This window comes from Balaenoptera physalus (assembly GCF_965194825.1).
Source record: "Balaenoptera physalus genome assembly, contig: HAP1_SCAFFOLD_1770, whole genome shotgun sequence".
NCBI classification, from domain to species: Eukaryota; Metazoa; Chordata; class Mammalia; order Artiodactyla; family Balaenopteridae; genus Balaenoptera; species Balaenoptera physalus.
This window is the reverse complement of record NW_028125033.1, coordinates 17427-36444: the sequence shown is the minus strand read 5'-3', so window position 1 is coordinate 36444 and position 19018 is coordinate 17427. Positions and strand designations below refer to the sequence as shown.

The 19018-nt window shown below is 39.2% G+C and overlaps 1 pseudogene across 1 annotated transcript in view; it reads left to right on the top strand.

The window, feature by feature from the left end:
* Positions 1-19018, top strand: part of LOC309654031 (ELKS/Rab6-interacting/CAST family member 1 pseudogene) — a 63943-nt pseudogene that overhangs the window by 31183 nt on the left and 13742 nt on the right. Inside the window, exons 4-7 of the transcript in view lie at positions 3939-4229; positions 7351-7425; positions 12642-12797; positions 17303-17472. The product of the transcript in view is annotated as an ELKS/Rab6-interacting/CAST family member 1 pseudogene (transcript). The remainder of the gene's footprint in view (positions 1-3938; positions 4230-7350; positions 7426-12641; positions 12798-17302; positions 17473-19018) is intronic.

Here is a 19018-nt window from a genome sequence, read left to right as displayed (position 1 = left end):
GAGGTTGAAGAGGTAGCCAGGGCCAGAGTCATTCATTGCATTCATCAGATATTTATTGGACACTAACCCATGTGCAGAGCACAAGGAAATATAGTAGCAGTGAACAAAACAAAAATCCATGCCCTCTAGGAGACAAAGCACCTGCCTTCAGGATCCCTGCAGGTAATGCAACAATTTTTTTCAAAGTGCAAGAGAAAACTGCACCAATGTTTAACCAAGGGAGTGATCTAGTTTAGCTTTTAAAATCTACTCTGGCTGTGTTGAGAATAAATGGGGGAGGGAGAATTACGAGTGAACAAGGAAGTCTAATAAAGAACTTAACAACTCTAGGTTGGGTGAGTGGTGACTTGAAATGGCTATTGTGCATTATATCACTAGTGTGTCAAGAAAGGCAGAAAGAATTGAGAGCTGGCAACACTGGGATATCCATAGGTTTTATTATTATTGGATTATTGTCCATCTTTTTAAAAAGCGGGTTTTCATCAGTTCCAAGACTCATAGTTTTCCCCATCTCAACAGTATGAAATTGAGTTAATAAGTCTTATCCTTGATGGCATCTTAAAATCTCTGTCAGCAAGGCCACAGTCCTACGTGATTTGTTTGCCTGTGTACTCACAAACGGTTAACAGCTGCTCATTTTAGTCAATGTTGTGAGTATTGTTGCTATTTCTCATGTTAACTTTAGCTGTTGTTCAGTATGTCTTCAGTAATATTATGCTGTGAACCAGCATTGAAACAGTTATTGGTATGGAGAAAGTTATAAAACAGTTCAAAATGATATATGATTAAACTTTATGGTTAAATAAGTAAAAAAGGGTCTTGCAATCAGTATAAAACAAAAATTCTGAATGATAGAAGCTTGGGTCATGGTTTATTTGGAGGCATTTTCTTCTTTTCTTTCCAGCACATTAAACAGTGGTTTACCTTACAATCAGTGGCATCTTAGATTTGATGAAATACAGTAACATTAAAATGGCATTCATATCCAGGAACATTTGTGATTAGTTTTCCATTTTGTTTATGAACATGATTCTGGAGATAGCAGGTAAATAATTCCCCCAAATAAAAGCCAAAGAAGAGAAACAAAAATTAAATTAAGCATTGTATTTTCTGTTTGTACTGAAATTACATTGTTACGTGACTTATTGTTAGATTTTGTATTGTTTACTGGAGTGCCTTTCCTTTGATGGATAGAAGCGTGAAGACATCTATTGGACACATACTGAACTACAGTCAAGACGTGGTTAGTGCCTGGGGCCAGGCGTATGGAGTTTTAACAGGCTTTACAGGTGATTCCGTGATACACCAAAGTTTGGTTCTCAGTCTGTTGGCAGAACATACCTGAATTGGCTATGGAATTTTTGGATTGACTATCCATATGCATACCAAGCATTGTCTATAGGCTGAATAAATATTTCAGTTCTATATGTGCTCCTGTTTTTTTGAAATGTAGATCCTATTGTGATGAATAAAATACTAATTTGTTGGGAATTCCCTGGCAGTCCAGTCGTTAGGATTCCGCGCTTCCACTGCAGGGGCCACGGGTTCGATTCCTGCTCGGGGAACTAAGATCCGCATGATGCACGACATGGCCAAAAAAAAAAAAAAAAAAATTAAAATACTAATTTGTTTTAAAACATTTACACGTATGTTAATTTTGGTCTCTATAATATTTTAGTCAACAAACCTTGTTTAGTGCAACTGCTCTCATGTTAAGATTTGCAGCAGTGTTTGAGGTTTAAAAGCCCTACTCTTAATCTACAGATTCAATGCAATCCCTATCAAACTACCACTGGCATTTTTCACAGAACTAGAGCAAAAAATTTCACAATTTGTATGGAAACACAAAAGACCCCGAATAGCCAAAGCAATCTTGACAACGGAAAACGGAGCTGGAGGAATCAGGCTCCCTGACTTCAGACAACACTACAAAGCTACAGTAATCAAGACAGTATGGTACTGGCACAAAAACAGAGATATAGATCAATGAAACAGGATAGAAAGCCCAGAGATAAACCCACGCACATATGGTCACCTTATCTTTGATAAAGGAGGCAAGAATATACAGTGGAGAAAAGACAGCCTCTTCAATAAGTGGTGTTGGGAAAACTGGACAGGTACATGTAAAAGAATGAAATTAGAACACTGCCTAACACCATACACAAAAATAAACTCAAAATGGATTAAAGACCTAAATATAAGGCCAGACACTATCAAACTCTTAGAGGAAAACATAGGCAGAACACTCTATGACATAAATCACAGCAAGATCCTTTTTGACCCAGCTCCTAGAGAAATGGAAATAAAAAGAAAAATAAACAAATGGGACCTAATGAAACTTAAAAGCTTTTGCACAGCAAAGGAAACCATAAACAAGATGAGACGACAACCCTCAGAATGGGAGAAAATATTTGCAAATGAAGCAACTGACAAAGGATTAAACTCCAAAATTTACAAGCAGCTCATGCAGCTCAATATCAAAAAAACAAACAACCCAATCCAAAAATGGGCAGAAGACCTAAATAGACATTTCTCCAAAGAAGATATACAGATTGCCAACAAACACATGAAAGAATGCTCAACATCATTAATCATTAGAGAAATGCAAATCAAAACTACAATGAGATATCATCTCACACCAGTCAGAATGGCCATCATCAAAAAATCTACAAACAATAAATGCTGGAGAGGGTGTGGAGAAAAGGGAACCCTCTTGCACTGTTGGTGGGAATGTAAATTGATATAGCCACTATGGAGCACAGTATGGAGGTTCCTTAAAAAACTAAAAATAGAACTACCATACAACCCAGCAATCCCACTACTGGGCATATACCCTGAGGAAACCATAATTCAAAAAGAGTCATGTTACCAGAATGTTCATTGCAGCTCTATTTACAATAGCCAGGACATGGAAGCAACCTAAGTGTCCATCAACAGATGAATGGATAAAGAAGATGTGGCACATATATACAGTGGAATATTACTCAGCCATAAAAAGAAATGAAATTGAGTTATTTGTAGTGAGGTGGATGGACCTAGAGTCTGTCATACAGAGTGAAGTAAGTCATAAAGAGAAAAACAAATACCGTATGCTAACATATATATGGAATCTAAGGAAAAAAAAAAAAAAGGTCATGAAGAACCCAGGGGCACGACGTGAATAAAGACACAGACCTACTAGAGAATGGACTTGAGGATATGGGGAGGGGGAAGGGTAAGCTGTGACAAAGTGAGAGAGTGGCATGGACATATATACACTACCAAACGTAAAATAGATAGCTAGTGGGAAGCAACCGCATAGCACAGGGAGATCAGCTCGGTGCTTTGTGACCACCTAGAGAGGTGGGATAGGGAGGGTGGGAGGGAGGGAGACGCAAGAGGGAAAAGATATGGGAACATATGTATATGTGTAACTGATTCACTTTGTTATAAAGCAGAAACTAACACACCATTATAAAGCAATTATACTCCAATAAAGATGTTAAAAAAAAAGGTGTCAGATATGGGGATATATGTATATGTATAGCTGATTCACTTTGTTATAAAGCAGAAACTAACACACCATTGTAAAGCAATTATACTCCAATAAAGATGTTTAAAAAAAAAAAAAAGCCCTATTCTTTAACTAGGTTCTAGGCTAGGAATTTTGGCTCTAACATGTCTGAGGAATGCCCATCTGTATCTTTGGCAGTTGTCAGGTAAGAGCAGAGGAGGTTAGAGGGAAGAAAAGAGAAATAAACATATATAGAAAAAAAATAGAAACCTTGGACAAAGAGTAGGAAGAATTAAAAAAGAAAAAAGGTCCCTAGTTAGTTTTCCCTTTCCTAGTGATTTTGGAAAGTGTGAACAGTTGCATCGCATAACTTACTGATTCAGGTTATCCTTCCTCATCTTTTTTTTGTTGTTGTGTCATTTGTACCTCATTTCCATTTTGACAGGAAGATATGTTTTCTCAGAAGCATGCTGTTACTTGAGATGGTAAAGGGTCAAAGTGCAGTGCTGTCTGACAACGGCGGAGTTGAGGTACAGGAGGAGTAGTGAGGGTTCCTTCTTCACTTCTCCGTGTGGAGTACAGTAAGCCCAGAACTTGTGTGGAGGATTGAAATCTGCTGAAGGGACGTCTACCCTTGAACCAAGGGTGCTGGAGGCTAAAACGTGAAACTTGAAAGAAAGAAATTTCAGACATAACTACTACTTTTCAGTCACAAATGCTCCTTTCTCTCAGTTGTGTAAGTAAATGTTGACTTACTTTTAAAAAGAAAGAAACTACTAACGACGGAGAAATTTTGTTCCTAACTTGTTTGTTTTCTTTCTCTAGTCATTATTCTTTATTAAATCAGTGAGAGGAACTGAACACATTTTCTACCGTGTACCACAGTTGACAGTATAACAAGATCCAGATAATTCTACCTGTATGAATCTCTGGGCTTTCTTTAATTTGTGTAGAGTGAAAATTTTCAGGCTAAAAAGAGCGAAATAAAGCAAGCACTAGCACATTCGACTTCTTACATTTGTCTGAATGGTACATTCTTTTTTATTCCCAGAGTCCTCTCCCTTTATTACCAGTGCAGGAGTCAGAGGCTCGATGTGCTCTCTGGGAAAGGGGAGTTGGTCAGCCCACTGACTGCAGGATGTGTTCATAATGAGCTTTAATGCGCAGGCCTTTGAATGGAGATCTGTTAGGACTGATAGGTTTTACAAGCTCTTAACAGGAAAGCTTTATGCCTGCGAATGGTTTAAAGTGCACCCTAGTTCCTTAGCAGAGGAGGATTTTTTTTTTATTCAAATGGATTTCTTTCCTTATATATTGCTGATATGCTTGCTAGAGTTTAAAATGAAATTGTAATAGTTTCACTGTAAAGCATTTGGAAATTTCCCTAATATCTGTGCGCCCAATTTATCACCTGTTTACAGTGTAGGGAGTAGATTCAGTGTGGACAGACTGGAGGCTGGGGGGTAACTGATGAGTTTGTTGTTTTAATGCAGGTGAGAGGTGATTATGGCCTGAACTAATGTGTTCAGATTTTGTCCTGGATTAATGTGTTCTGCATTTTACTGTCTTAATGAAGTGTTTTATCTTGCAGGGGTTAATTGTGGATTAACTCGATCCTTAAGGAGACTTGCTTTTACACTCTGTTGGCTCTAGTCTAGGTAGCCTTCCCTCCAGGGCTAGACTGTCTCTACTCCTAAGACGTGGCCTTTCTGGTGTCTCTGCTCAGTGCCTCTGATGTTCTCTCCACTCTGGCTCTTTGGAGCTTGAATTCTTCCCAGCCCCATGTGAGTTCAGGTAGTTGCTCAACTCATAGCTCTCTGGTAGTTGTTCTTTGACACTGTGGAGTCTTTCCCTGTACATGCAGGCTTAGTATTTGGTCAAAGACTCCAGGGGACCCCTGTCAGATCAGACACTGCTGCTTTTCTGGCTAGCTTCTTCCTCTGTGTCATTCTGCTCTGCACATTTCTCCTGTCTTTGGGACTCTTACCCACTGATCTGTCTTCTGAGCTCTGCGGGACTGCTGTTTTCTGTTTGGTCTTCCTCTCCCTGCATCACATATTGGATAGCAAGTCCGGACCATAACCTTGTTAGTTTCTCTTCTCTCAAGGATCATACTCCTGTGCTGCTTGTTTTCCAGCGTCTGAAAACAGTTGCTTTATGCATTTTTGTCTAATTTTAACATAGTTTATGACAGGAGGGCTAGTCTTCTGTCTGTTATGATCAGATTGTGTTGACCTTGTAGAGGGTGAGAAGTAAATAGGAAACTCGTTGAAGGATTGAAAACAGACTATTGCCGTGATTTGTTGATGCTTTATCTAGAGTACACCATTGCTTTCTTTAAAATGGACAGAGGAAATGAAAGGAAACTTAACTCGAGGCTGTTGTAGTAATCTAGGCTTAAACTAGGCTGGAAATGGAGTGAAATGATAAATTCAAGAAATCTTTTGAAGCTGGAACAATTAGGACCTGCTCTAGAAGGTGGTAGGAAGTGAAGATGTGGGAGGAATGAAAGGAGACACTGTGCTGTTTGGCTTGAACCACCGGGAGGGTAATGCCATTTAAGGAGATGGGCAAGACTCATCAGTCTTCAGAGGAGGGGCTAGGTTAAAGAGGAGAAAATGACGAGTTTTGTTTTGGATGAAATAAGTTTGAGTGACCTAGTAAACATCTATATACATGTCAAATGGGCAGAGCAGAGGGCAGGGCTAGAATTTCACCAGCACTGTTCAGATGGAAAATATCCATCTGTATTCTCTGCCATCACTAGGGGCTGTACCAGGGTACTCTGGAAGTACTGGCTGACTCAGAGACATTCTCAGAATCTAACAAGAAAATAGCCTGAGGAGGTCTGGTAACTTCAGGGTGATCCTTGAAGACCCTAACTGTGATATTCTGCCATCTCCTTCCTTCCTTTCTGATCCTGAACGCACTGACATTTGGACTGAAAAAAATAGCTATGTTTTTCTGCCATTTGCTACCTGTAGACTGTTTAGGAAACTTGTTCAGCAGTCTTACCTTCTTTTTTTTTCTGATTGTAGCCCCTCTGGAGAGAGATTTCCATCGTAGGTAGCCCGGTGGTTGTTGCTCTGGGGGAGGATGCTATGCAAAGGAGGTTGTCCACACAAATGCTTTCAGTTGTTTTGTGCAGTGCGGACTGTGGCTACTTTGATTCCTCCTTTTTCTTTTTTTTAAAATAAATTTATTTCTTTTTGGCTGTGTTGGGTCTTCGTTGCAGTGCGCAGGCTTCTCATTGCGGTGGCCTTTCTTGTTGCGGAGCACGGGCTCTAGGCGCGCGGGCTTCAGTAGTTGTGGCTCATGGGCTCTAGAGCGCAGGCTCACTAGTTGTGACGCACGGGCTTAGTTGCTCTGCGGCATGTGGGATCTTCCCGGACCAGGGCTCGAACCCGTGTCCCCTGCATCGGCAGGCGGATTCCTAACCACTGCGCCACCAGGGAAGTCCTGATTTCTCCTTTTAAAAAGGGACTATTTCTAATCCCCTTTTTGGATTGTTTGGAGTTCTGATAATATGTCTTGGAGTCCTGTGGAAGAGTGACACACAACCTGGGGATGTGCCGGAGCTTCACCTCTTGTGGTGGCTGGGGTCTGTGTGACTTACCGTGTATAACCAGGTGTGCAGAGACGGGGACCCGCCTGTACCCCTTAGCCTGAATGCAGTCTGTGTGCTCCCTGGTCCACAGGGAAAGGTCAGGAAGACAGAAAGTGGATCAGAGTGTCTTACAAGGCCGGGGTAGTCATCTTTGCATGTAACTACTACTCCCTCGCCCCTCCACTCCCCTCTTGAAAAAATGAGAGTGAAAAGGAGGGCACTTACTCTCTTTTTTGCTTCTCTTGTATAGGAGATGCATCAGAGATTTGAGAGTGCCCCCGATTCTGCCAAAACTAAAGCTCTGCAAACTGTTATCGAAATGAAGGTAAGTGAGAACTTCCTAAGGAATCTTATGTGTCATTTCACATTTTAATGTGTGAGTTTAAGAAAGTGGTATGTAATAATAGTTCGCTCATTTTGTAGACTGAGAAGAAATAGTAAGACTTAATGAAAATGACACATTAAAAGAACTTCAGTTTCGTTTCCTCTTGTCCAGCATTTCTTGGAGTCAGCTGTTCTCAAACCTTTTGATATCAGGGCCCCTTATTCTCTTAAAATGACTCATTTCATTTTTTTTTAAGAAAATGTCCGCCAAATACCAAGTTTGTGTGTCAGTTCTTCTCTCGAGTTAAGAATAGGGTTCCGTGAAAAAAGTACCTGATTGGGCTTGCAGCTCACAGAGCACCCAGTGCTGTCCTGGGAGCAGCGTCACACCCAGGTGCAGCAGCCGGGCCTGGCCCCTTCCTGTGTCGTCACACAGCATGGTACAGAGATACATACTCAAGGGCTGAGCATATGAAAAGTCACCAGGGACATTCCTAAGTGAGCCAGTGTTTTAAAAATGTTCTTTCTTATTTTTCTTTTTTGTCTGAGAGTGCTGACACTGAAGAATACACTGACGGCTAGCACGGTTTGGCGCTGTTGTCCAGAGGCACGAGCGCTTTTGCCTGTCCTTTATACCTTTAGTGCACGTGTTAACACAGTGGAAAAGGCACATAAAGTCATAGTATTATTATGAAAATAGTTTTGACTTCTCAAAAGGGCTAGGAGGCACCCCCAGGCTTTCACGGACTATACTTTGAAAACTTCTGCTTTAAGTTACTGAGTAGTTAGAAATCTTTAGGCTGAATGTTACGGTGATTGGTGACTAAGCGCTTGCCTTCTGTGTTAAATTCCCTGGATTCAAAACCTGGCTTTGTATGACATAGAACAAGTAAGCTAACCTCTCCATACCTTAATTTCTTTATTGATAAATGGTGATAACAATAGTACCTATCCCATGGGTTCTTTTGTGGTTTAAATTAGTTAAAACGAGTAAAACACTTTAAACAGGACCTGGCACATAGTAAACATTCAGTCAGTGTTAGCTGCTATGCTATTATTATTTTTATTAACAACATATTCCTTCTTGCAAGAGCTAGAAGACTCTTACAGATAGGGACCCCTCCCTCTCCCCCTCCTTCCCTCTCTGTCTCTTTTTTTAACTTCTTTGTATCCCCTAAAAAATTTGACACGGTGTTTTGCATCATGTGCCTTCATTTAATATTTGTTGATGTGGCAAGAGTCTTTAGTTTTTGGTATATAAATAGTTTTATGTAAATAGATGCTTCTCAAGTACAGTTATCAGAATGGTTCTCTTAATTTAGAAGATTTCCTCTTAAAACTTTGTTTTGATTGTTGTATACATCTTTATTCTCACTGGGGAAAGGGTTTACCAAACAAATACCAAATTAGTGGATTCTGGGTTCTTTATAGTTAGACAATTCATAATCTTGAACATAATCTTGTAAACAGCCTCTAGAAAGGTGTAATTACATATTCACATTTCCCACAAGTTTATTGGTACATGTTATTTCCTGATCCCTGTTGGAACCTAAAAACACACGAGTGTACCTGTGTTCACAGAATTATTTTGCTTGCCTTTTGATGGCACAGGGAAGTGTACTGGTTTTAACTGGCAATAGATCTATTTTAAGTTGTGTTAACCTCCAGCCATTCTGCTAAGAAGCAAGAGACTGAGATTCTGGTGGCCCAGTGGGGTCAGGTGGATGTTATGTTGAAATTGCAGATGAAATAGCTGAGATGCTGAGAGTGTGGCATGAGCTTGAGAGGATCATGAAGACCTAGACTGGTCTTTGGGGGACATGGGAAAGGAGGTGATGGTGGACAATCAAAGAGCCCAGCTGTCTTCAAGGTGACGTAATATTCTTTTCTCTCTCCTCCTCCTCTCCCTCCTCCTTTCTCCCACTTTCTTCCCTCTGCTTCCTTCTCCCTTCTCTAACTTCTTCTCTTCCCTTTAGCAGTGGAGGAGCAGGGAGGAATTACTGGACTGCTGTAGGGTTAGAGTTTTGCTGGGTAGATATGGCAGAATTACTGGGATGCAAGTGAATTGAGGGTGGAGGTGAAGGAGTAGTTGGGATGATGAGTCCAGGAATGTAGCCTGGATAGGAAGGAAGAGAATTCAGAATGGATGGACAGGTTGGGAGAAAATGTAGAAGTTAGGGAGGTGGAGGACTCTGTGAGATACAAGAGCAGCAGTTAATGTGAGTGACGGTGTGTCAGGCCTGGGAGGAGAGGCCTGGGTGATGTGGTCTTGTAAACTGGATAGCTAAAATGGACCGGAGGATGAGGGCGTTGGCATTACAGATGTCAAGGAATTCGGACATTGAAATCCTAGGATTCTGGCAGGAGTGGCATTTGAAGGAGAGATCTATTGTCAGCCGGGTGCCGAAGACTTCTTCAGCGGGCGGGAGTGACGGGGAAGCCCCTAGATGGCAGCCGTGCGGAGGGAGAGTGAAGAGGAGTGTGAGCTTTAAATGGGAGCAGCATGGAGGAACCTGGAGGATGCCCACACTTCTCCCTGCCACTCTGTGATGCTGGTGGATTAGTGAACTTCAATGGAGAGCGTTGGGGGAAATTATATCCTTTGGGAAAGCCTGGGTTTACTTAGAGCAGGGAGGCAACTTTTGAAAAAAAGTTGAGCATTTGGGAAATTTAACAAGGAAAAGAGGATTTCAGTGGACTCAGTGGGGTTGGTTGATTAATGATGGGAGACCCAGGGCTGGGGAAGTATAGAGTAGTAAGATGATAAAGAATTTATTTATTTAGTTATTATACGTTCTAGGAGTAAGAAACCTCCTTGGAAAGGGCTGTCCTCAAATAAACCCAGCCTGAGTACTGGTCGGTGCTACAACTAGTCCAACATATCAGGCGTTAATTTTCTGGCCTCATCCCAGAAAGTAGCCTGGCAGGTTCTTTTTCTGCCTCATGGCTTTCAGAGCTGCAGTTATGGTCCCTTTTTAGGTGCAGATTTTATGGTGCATGATTTGATAGTGAGTGTCTGATTTGGTCAAGAGCGGCCTCTCTGTCTGTGTTGGGATTTTCAGATAGTGCATTTGAAGCCGTTTATTTGTTTATTCTTCATGGGCCGGGATAGTTTTAAACGAGTAAATCAAAATCCTGGTTTAGGTTTAGAGTGTCTCTGATTGTGTTAATTTAATATGTTTAATTTTGAACCAAATGTAAGTTTCATTTGAATAGATTTGTAAAAGAAAATTTTCGTTGTGTTATTTTTAAAGGTAATGCAATGCAAGTCAGAGGAGTACAGCCCTCGCCTCTCCCCCGAACCTAAAAATAGCTAGCTGTAAGTGTCTCATGATAAATCCTTTAACTCTTATCGGCATACTCTCAGATAACAAGGAAAGTCAGTCAAGACAGGCTTGAGGTAAAGTGAAAAGAGGAAGTCAGTCTCAAAATTTCTTCCTAAAGGAATGGTTTCTCTAAAATTCCAAATAAAATAAAGCTATACTGAATTTATGCTCTTTAAGGTCTTTACTTCTTAGGTGAATAAGCATATGCAACTATAGATGTAAAAGTATCTATTCTTTGTAGGAGTTTTTCTGTAATTGATGACATCTAAAGTAATCTGGGGATAAACTGGATACTGTGACAGACAAAACCAAGAAAATGAGTATAGACGGATGTTGTACTAGGAGGTGATATTCGTGGTGATGCTGATTTACAAGGACAGTGACGTTTCTTTTTAGAAATCATTATGAGATATTTGAAATGCATGGTGAAGTATAGCGAATAAGTAAGATTACTAATGCAGTAAGTAGCCTCCTCTTATCTGCAGGGGATAGGTTCCATGACCCTCAGTGGATGCCTGAAACCACAGATGGTACCAAAGCCTATATATACTATGTTTTTTCCTATACATACCTATGATTAATTTTATAAATTAGGCACAATGTGTAAGGGATTAGCAACAGTAATTAATAGTAAAATAGAATAGTTATAACAGTATGCTGTAATGGAAGTTATGTGAATAGGTCTCATTCTCTCTCTCTCTCTCTCAGTATCTTACTGCACAAATCTAATGCCTTCTTCATCTAAACTAAGCACTTGTCATGCACTGTAGCCGTAACTTTTGCAGTTTGAGGTGCAACAGCAAAACTGGCACAAATTTCTTTTTCCTTCATCCCAATTTCACTGCTGGAAGATTCATTCTGACTGTAGATCTTAGCAACCTCAGCATATGATTTTTTCTCTTAGTGAGAACTTCCACCTCTTGACTTAAAAGAAGCACCTTACGGCTTCTCTTTGTCAAATCTGAATTGCCAGCATACTACTCTTGTGCTTTGGGGACGGTATTAAATAAAATACTGTCACGTAAAAATGGTCACTTGAACACAAGCACTGTGATGCCAGGACTGTCCATCTGATAACCGAGATGGCTGCTGTGAGTGCCTAACGGGCGCGGGTACACTGGACAAAGGGATGACTCACGTTCCGGTGGGACAGAATGGGATGGTGTGAGAGTTCATCATGTTGATTGGAACAGCGGTGCACAGTTTAAAACTTCTGAATTGTTTTTTTCTGGAATTTTCCATTTGATATTTTCTGACCGCAGTTGACCTCAGGTAACTGAAACCACAGAAAGCAGAACCACGGAAAGTAAAACTGTGGAAAAGGCGGGACCACTGTGTGATAAAGTGTAACTGTTAACGTAATTATTCATCCCTTTGTTTTTCTGCAGTGGGACGTTATCAGATCTTTATTATTGTAGATAACGGTTATACGCATTATTGTGTAAATCTTTGAAACCTTTTTACTCTTTTCCCCACTCCTTTGGGGGCAGAAATAAGCCTTTTAGGGGGGTCAAGTAAAACGATAAAATATTATAGCTAGAAAAGGTTTTACTGTTAATATTACAGATGTTTTCACTAGAAGTTTGTTGACCATAAGTTACTTAGAAACTTTAACTAGTTTTCCATTGCTTCTACTTCTTTAGTTAATACTCTCAATTTTAATCAAAAGGGTGCAGAGGAAAGGATAGAGGAAAAATCATACTATAGATCTCAGTCCTCCTCCTCTCCACCATATGGCCATGAAGGATATATTTTAGAAGCAAGGCACCAGTTGCAATATTTCTCCATATTTGTTTATCTTTATTAAATTTCACATCTGTAAAGACAGACTTGTGCAACCTCTCTGACTTTTTGCGAATACTTTAATGTCTAAATCTTCCTTTGTCCTCAGGATTCAAAAATTTCCTCTATGGAGCGTGGGCTCTGAGACTTGGAAGAGGAGATTCAGATGCTGAAATCGAACGGGCCTTTGAGTACTGAAGAACGAGAGGAAGAAATGAGGCAAATGGAGGTCTATCGGAGCCATTCTAAATTTATGAAAAACAAGGTAATGGTGTGTGATACCGTAATTTTTAAATGGGGTTTGAAAAAATTGATGCATGTTCCTACTTCTTTAGTGATGATGGACCTCACGCTGTTTTATCAGGCTTCAGGGAAGAATACTTGTACTGTAATTCTTTCAGATAGAACTTTCCCAGAATTAAAGTCAGCATTACTGATGTTGTATAGTTATTTCAAATTTCACTTCAAAGAAAATTACTTGTATGAGGCTAAGTGTGTATTATCACAGTTTAACATTTCATGTCTACCAGTACTTCTGAGGCGATTAGTAGGATTACATCCAGATGAGTTTTTCTCACTATATGAAACATCGTGTTCTCTATGTCTTGTGAACAAATTTAGAAGTCAAATTCAGCCTAAGAGACTGAATCCACCTCCCCTTTTTTTTCCTGAAATGGCTTAAATAAAATCGTGTTTTCCCTTCAAACACAGTTCCCTAAAGGAAAGCCCTTTGCGCTCTCCCTTGGAGAAGACCCATGTGTATCAGGTTTATTGTTTCCCACGTGCACTTGGGGTGTATGTACAGTAGGATAGGCATCGCTGAGACATATCAGTCTGTATTATAACCTCAGTCACAGTATTCCTTCTTTAGAGCCAAAGGCGTTTATTTTGATCCTATGAACTATTTTAGGCAAATTGGAGGATTTAGTTTATTACAGTTATCAGTTTATCAGGTCTGTGGTGTTTTAAAGATCATAATTTCACTTATAAAATATTAGCTAGAAAATAAGTGTTCCTCCCCCTCCCCCTGCCCCCCATATCCCAATTGTGTTAGTTCCCTAATTTCTCAGAAGTGAACAGTGTTCCTTTAATGATACAGTTTCTGGCTTCTTTCTGTGATACCCATACCTGCATATAAGTCAGTAGAATATTCCTCTGTTATTTTAAGAATCTGTTATCAATGACTACGGCCAATTTCATGTAACTTTTAGAACTTAAAAATTCACATATCCAACTTTCTGTTAGTTTTGATTTATCATTCTAACTTGAGAACAAAATAAAATATCATCTCTGCTTCCCATTTGCTGATTAGCACATTTCAGTCCATTACCCTGTGAAAATAGTGAGCCCATCTAGGGTCCTTTGAAGAGGAAATTAGGGGAACAGATTTGATTGTGTTCTATGAGTTATTGTTATCTCCAGTTACTGCTCTGGCTCAAAAGCAGATAATAAGAAGACCTAAGTTGACACATGAGTGAAAAAGAATAACAATGTCGTGACAGGTAGAGCAACTGAAGGAGGAGCTAAATTCGAAAGAGGCTCAAGGGGAGGAGCTGAAAAAGAGAGCGGCTGGTCTTCAGGCAGAGGTCTTTGCCGAAAGATTTACCCTTTGCGTGCAGTGATCCCACAGTGGGACCCTGCTGCTCTGGCTCTGGGTGCTCGCACTTTCACTCTGTGGTCGGCAGCTTTGCCCGGGACTAGCACTAACCAGCCTGCTCTGCTCTTTAACTGACTCCTGTTCACCGGTTTGACCCACGTGCCACCCTGTGTGCAGCGAGTCCTCATGTGCTCTGGAAGCCCTGTCCCTGGTTTTTTTTTTAATTTTTTAATTTTTTAATTTTTTTATTTTTTTGGCCGTGCCACACGGCATGCGGGATCCTAGCTCCCCGACCAGGGATTGAACCCGCGCCCCCTGCAGTGGGAGCGCGGCGTCTTAACCACTGGACCGCCGGGGAAGGCCCCCTGGTTTTTTATTGTTGCTTTGTCACTGTGTGGATGGTGCTTCAAAGCTGTTTTTTCTCGACTCCTTTCCTGTTAACCAGAAACTTGTTGATTTATGTGAATGGTCTCTTTCTCTTCTTAGGTACAAAGAATGTGCAGATGTTCTAGGTCCATCACCCAGGGTTTATTTGAGTCTGATTTCTTGAGTGAAGTGCTTTACCTTCATATGTAGACATCATCTTTAAGTCCCCGATAGGTGATTTTGCAACAAATTCTACTGTCTTTGGAACAGATGTATAGAAGTGATTAGCTTATTTAGTTATCTGGTCAGTTAGAAGTAGCATGAAACTTAAAGTCTCTAAATCTATTCAGTAGCTCAATCATCTGTCTAGAGAACTTGAAATTCCATTTCAAACTGTGATAAAATGATTATAATAAAATAGCTGACACTTGAGTACTTATTATAAGCATTTTATAACCTACGAAGGTAGGTATATTCTCAACCCAATTTATGGATAAGGAAGCTGAGGTAACACAGTGGTGCTCAGGAAGCACAGTTAGTAAGAGGCAGAGTTTGATTTTTACACAAGCCATTTGGTTCCGGAACCTGTGCTGGTAAGCTCTGCACTCCACTGCCCTATACTAGGCTGTGCACGCATTTGTCTCACAAGTGTCAGGAAAAAAACTGCTTCTGAAAATTACGGTAGGATAAGACTGGAATGCAGCATTAAAAGAAAAAAAAAAAAACCACTTGTGCTAATTTAGTGTGTTTGCTATTTATGGACCACTTTATAGTATAGATAGAAAAGTGAGATATTTTGTCTAAAAGGGTCCAATTTGGTTTGTTGTAACCATGTATTGTCTAGAGGAGAAGTTGATCTATAACTTTTTTTTCCTCAGCTAGTAGTATTAATTTCTTTTTGTGTCGAACAACAGGCTAAACATTCTATACACTTTTTTGGTTTAATCTGTACGCAGTACAGTGGCACTGGTTTGCTTTCTCCATCTTACTGATTAGGAAACCAAGGCTTAGAGAGGTAGTTACCCAAGAAGACACACTCGTTCGTTCTCACATGGGATTGACTGCAAAAGCCTTATGCTCCTAACTTTTAAGGAAAATTTGTGCTTCTAAACTCTTCTATTTAGGATATTTTCTTCTTTTTCTCAGTCTTTATGGTCAGTATAGCATTATTTGAGGATTATTTAGTAATGCAGATGATGAGGAAACTGAGATTTTATATTTATTTTTGATCACATGGTCTAGAGGTAGCTGGAAATTTGAGTAATCTTTAAGCCATAGTTCTTTAGCTGATGAGGTGAGAACATTTTGAACGTTTCTCCTGACTATTCATTCATACCACAAGTGCGTTTTTAGTGCATTCTGTTTGTTAGGGGTGGGATGTTGGTAAAGGGATGTCATGAAAGATGCTACACCATTACAGTATGTGGCAGCTCCTGGGTACGTATCTGTGTTACAGGATGGAAGTAGCTGCTGTTTACAGCTATCTTCCAGTGATGTCCTTAGCAGCTGCGAGTATTTTGCATACAGTGAGCACACAGAAATGTTTGTTGAATGAATGAATATTCTATTTGTAAGTAGAGATTTCATGCATATGAGAAAAATGCTTGTCTTCCTGATGAAACAGAACAGTAAATTATAAGTTTATTTTTAGTCCTCCTTAAAAGTAATTTTAATTACAGTAAAATTTATTTCATACTTTCTCATGGGAAATTGTTCTCAAAAACTTTGTCCCTTATGCCTAAGATTATTTCAGTCAAAATACTTTAGATACATTCAACTTTTTAAAAAGTATTTTTTGTTTCATCAGTGGTACTGAGATTACTGACTTCTTGTGAAATTTATACTTCCAAGAGTCTATATTTTAGTGCATAGCTACCTTGCTTAGGCAGTAGATACAATGTAAAAACAGATATGATTTCTGTTAATTTGGCTTACATTTAGAATAAAAGAGTAAAAATTCTTAGAAACACGGTAGAAATGTAAAGGAGATGTTTGATGTTAAATGTTTTCTCAGTTAAGATGAGAAAAATTTATGGGGGAGTGAGTGGCATCTGTTGATTTATGGATTACTCTGTCAGAGTAATTCAAATTTGATTACACATGTAGATTCTTAGAGAATGAGATTTTATGCGTTCTTTATTTAGGTTATATACTTTTATCCATTTAGTTGATATGACATGTTGTAGGTAATATAACTTTGTAGGTGGAATCTTTCTTTTAGGTCAGTACCCCTAACTCCTCAAAATTATATAATTTTTAGAAAGCACATGTTTATAATGCCTTATAACACTAAAGTGGCTTTTTAAGAAGGACTTTATGTACACTTTCATTTGAGAATGAAAAAAAACAATGAAAAAATAAATGTGCAGCTTTTGAGTTTAAATAGCAATAGTAGGAAGTTTCTTTTTTCTTTCTGTATTCCATCTACACTAATCCTGCTGTATGATTTGAAGTTTCTTATGACTTAATAAGATGAAAACTGCTTTAGTCGTGTTCAGATGCTTACTGCTGTCTCATAGTCATCTAAGTGAATTGGGATTTTTCTTCTTCCATTCCTTTTCTAATGGATTTCAGAAGTTTAGGGGAGACAATAAATGAAAACTGGAAATTTTGCTATTAGTTGAATAAGCTTTGTTTTTTTGTGTGTGTGGGGGGGTGGTCAGCTAAGATTAGATGGTGCAAAAAGATGAATTGTGTCCTGTCATAAAGTTAATGCTGTATATCTTGACGTGGATCTGTCAAAGATCCAGATCAGAGGTGGTGGTTTTATTTCTTTTTTCCTTACACTGCTTTTTCTTCTTCTCTAGATTGGTCAGGTGAAGCAGGAGCTGTCCAGAAAGGACACAGAACTACTAGCCCTACAGACAAAGCTAGAAACACTCACCAACCAGTTCTCAGACAGCAAGCAGCACATTGAAGTGCTGAAGGAGTCCTTGACTGCTAAGGAGCCTCGAGGGCTGCCATCCTGCAGAACGAGGTAAAAGGAGTTGTGGGATTTGCACGGAGCCCATTCCTTGGCACCTATTCTTGTGTATTACCTGTGCACTTCTTGTTGTGTTGAGATACGGGAGCTATGCATAATGTTGTGATGGATTCTTTAGCGATGTGGTCAGTTATAGTACTAAACTATAACCATCTTGTTTCTATTGTTCTTGTATCTAACAAATTAAACCGGTGCAGTTAATATATGTTTTTGATACTTCAGACTTTGACTAAGTCTGTGCTTCTAAGTAGACTTTAAACTAATGTTATGAAATGAAACGATAGTTGTAAAAGCATTTGTTTTCACCCGTGGTAACTCTTTCAGTCATGAATGGGAGTGAGCTTGGTCAGCCTGTGTTGGGTTATTAAGTGTCCTTAATTTTTGGTATTATGAATAGCTTTAAGTAGGCAAACTGTGGAATCTAGAAATGTTTGAGATAAATCTTGTTTTGAACTGCAGATTATTAGACATGTGCCTTCATGTCCTGTTTGAAAATAAAGTTAGCATTTTTAGAAATATTAGAAGATTATCTAGTCTGCCAGCCTTGATTAGAGGTAGGAACACACTAAATAATTCCAGGCAGATGAGAATCTATCATATTTGCAATGAGAAGGAATTGATGATGCTATTTGGATTTACTGTCTTAAGGAAAATATTTTCTAAAGATCTCAATGAAATAGGGAATTTAGGTAGGAATAGGTAAGCAGTTCTGCTGTATAGAAGAAAAATAAAGCGTATAGTATGGATTAATTTTTTCTTTCCTTTTAAAGAACAAGATAATAGATAAATAAAGGCATAGTGTAATGAAGAAAGGAATGGGTAGTAAAAAGCAGGCATAAAAACATCTTAGACCCAGAAGTTCAGAATCTTCAAGCGAGGAGGAATGGGAAAATGACCAAAATGTTTCATGTAGTATTTTATTTTTTTACAGTTAGGGATTTTGTTGAAAATGAGAGATTTGGATGATGTATTTATAATTTTCCTTACAACTTATACTTTTTCTGTTTTGATCACGTTTCTTTTTATCATGATACCTCAGAGGGATATTTTGGGGTAGATAAGGCTCTGGCTCTGGAGTCACAGTTATTGAGTGTGAACTTCAGTTTTACCACTTGCTACCAGGTGCAGGGTCCTGGGCACATTACTTAAGTTCATTGTGCCTCGTTTTACACCTGTAAGATGAAGAGGAGTTCCTGCCTCATTAGGTTGTTAGCATTAAACTAATTTATTCACTCCTAGTGCCTGGCACATAGTAAGGTCTTTGTCTGTCAGTTATTGGCATCCTTCTAATTCTTGTAATACTATCAGCTAATATATGTAAACTGTTAAAACGGTAAGAGAACGTTGTTGCTTTTCTTTTCATTGGCATAAATTTTATGTAGAAGGTCTGCTAGTTAACATTTTTATCAAGCTAAATTAAGGTTTATTCAGGGAATTGCAAATACAGAATTATCTGGAAAATGTTAGCTGCAAATTTATTAATTTGTGGCTTTATTAGAGATTTTCACATCAGTGCCTGGTATGAATGCAGTACTACAAA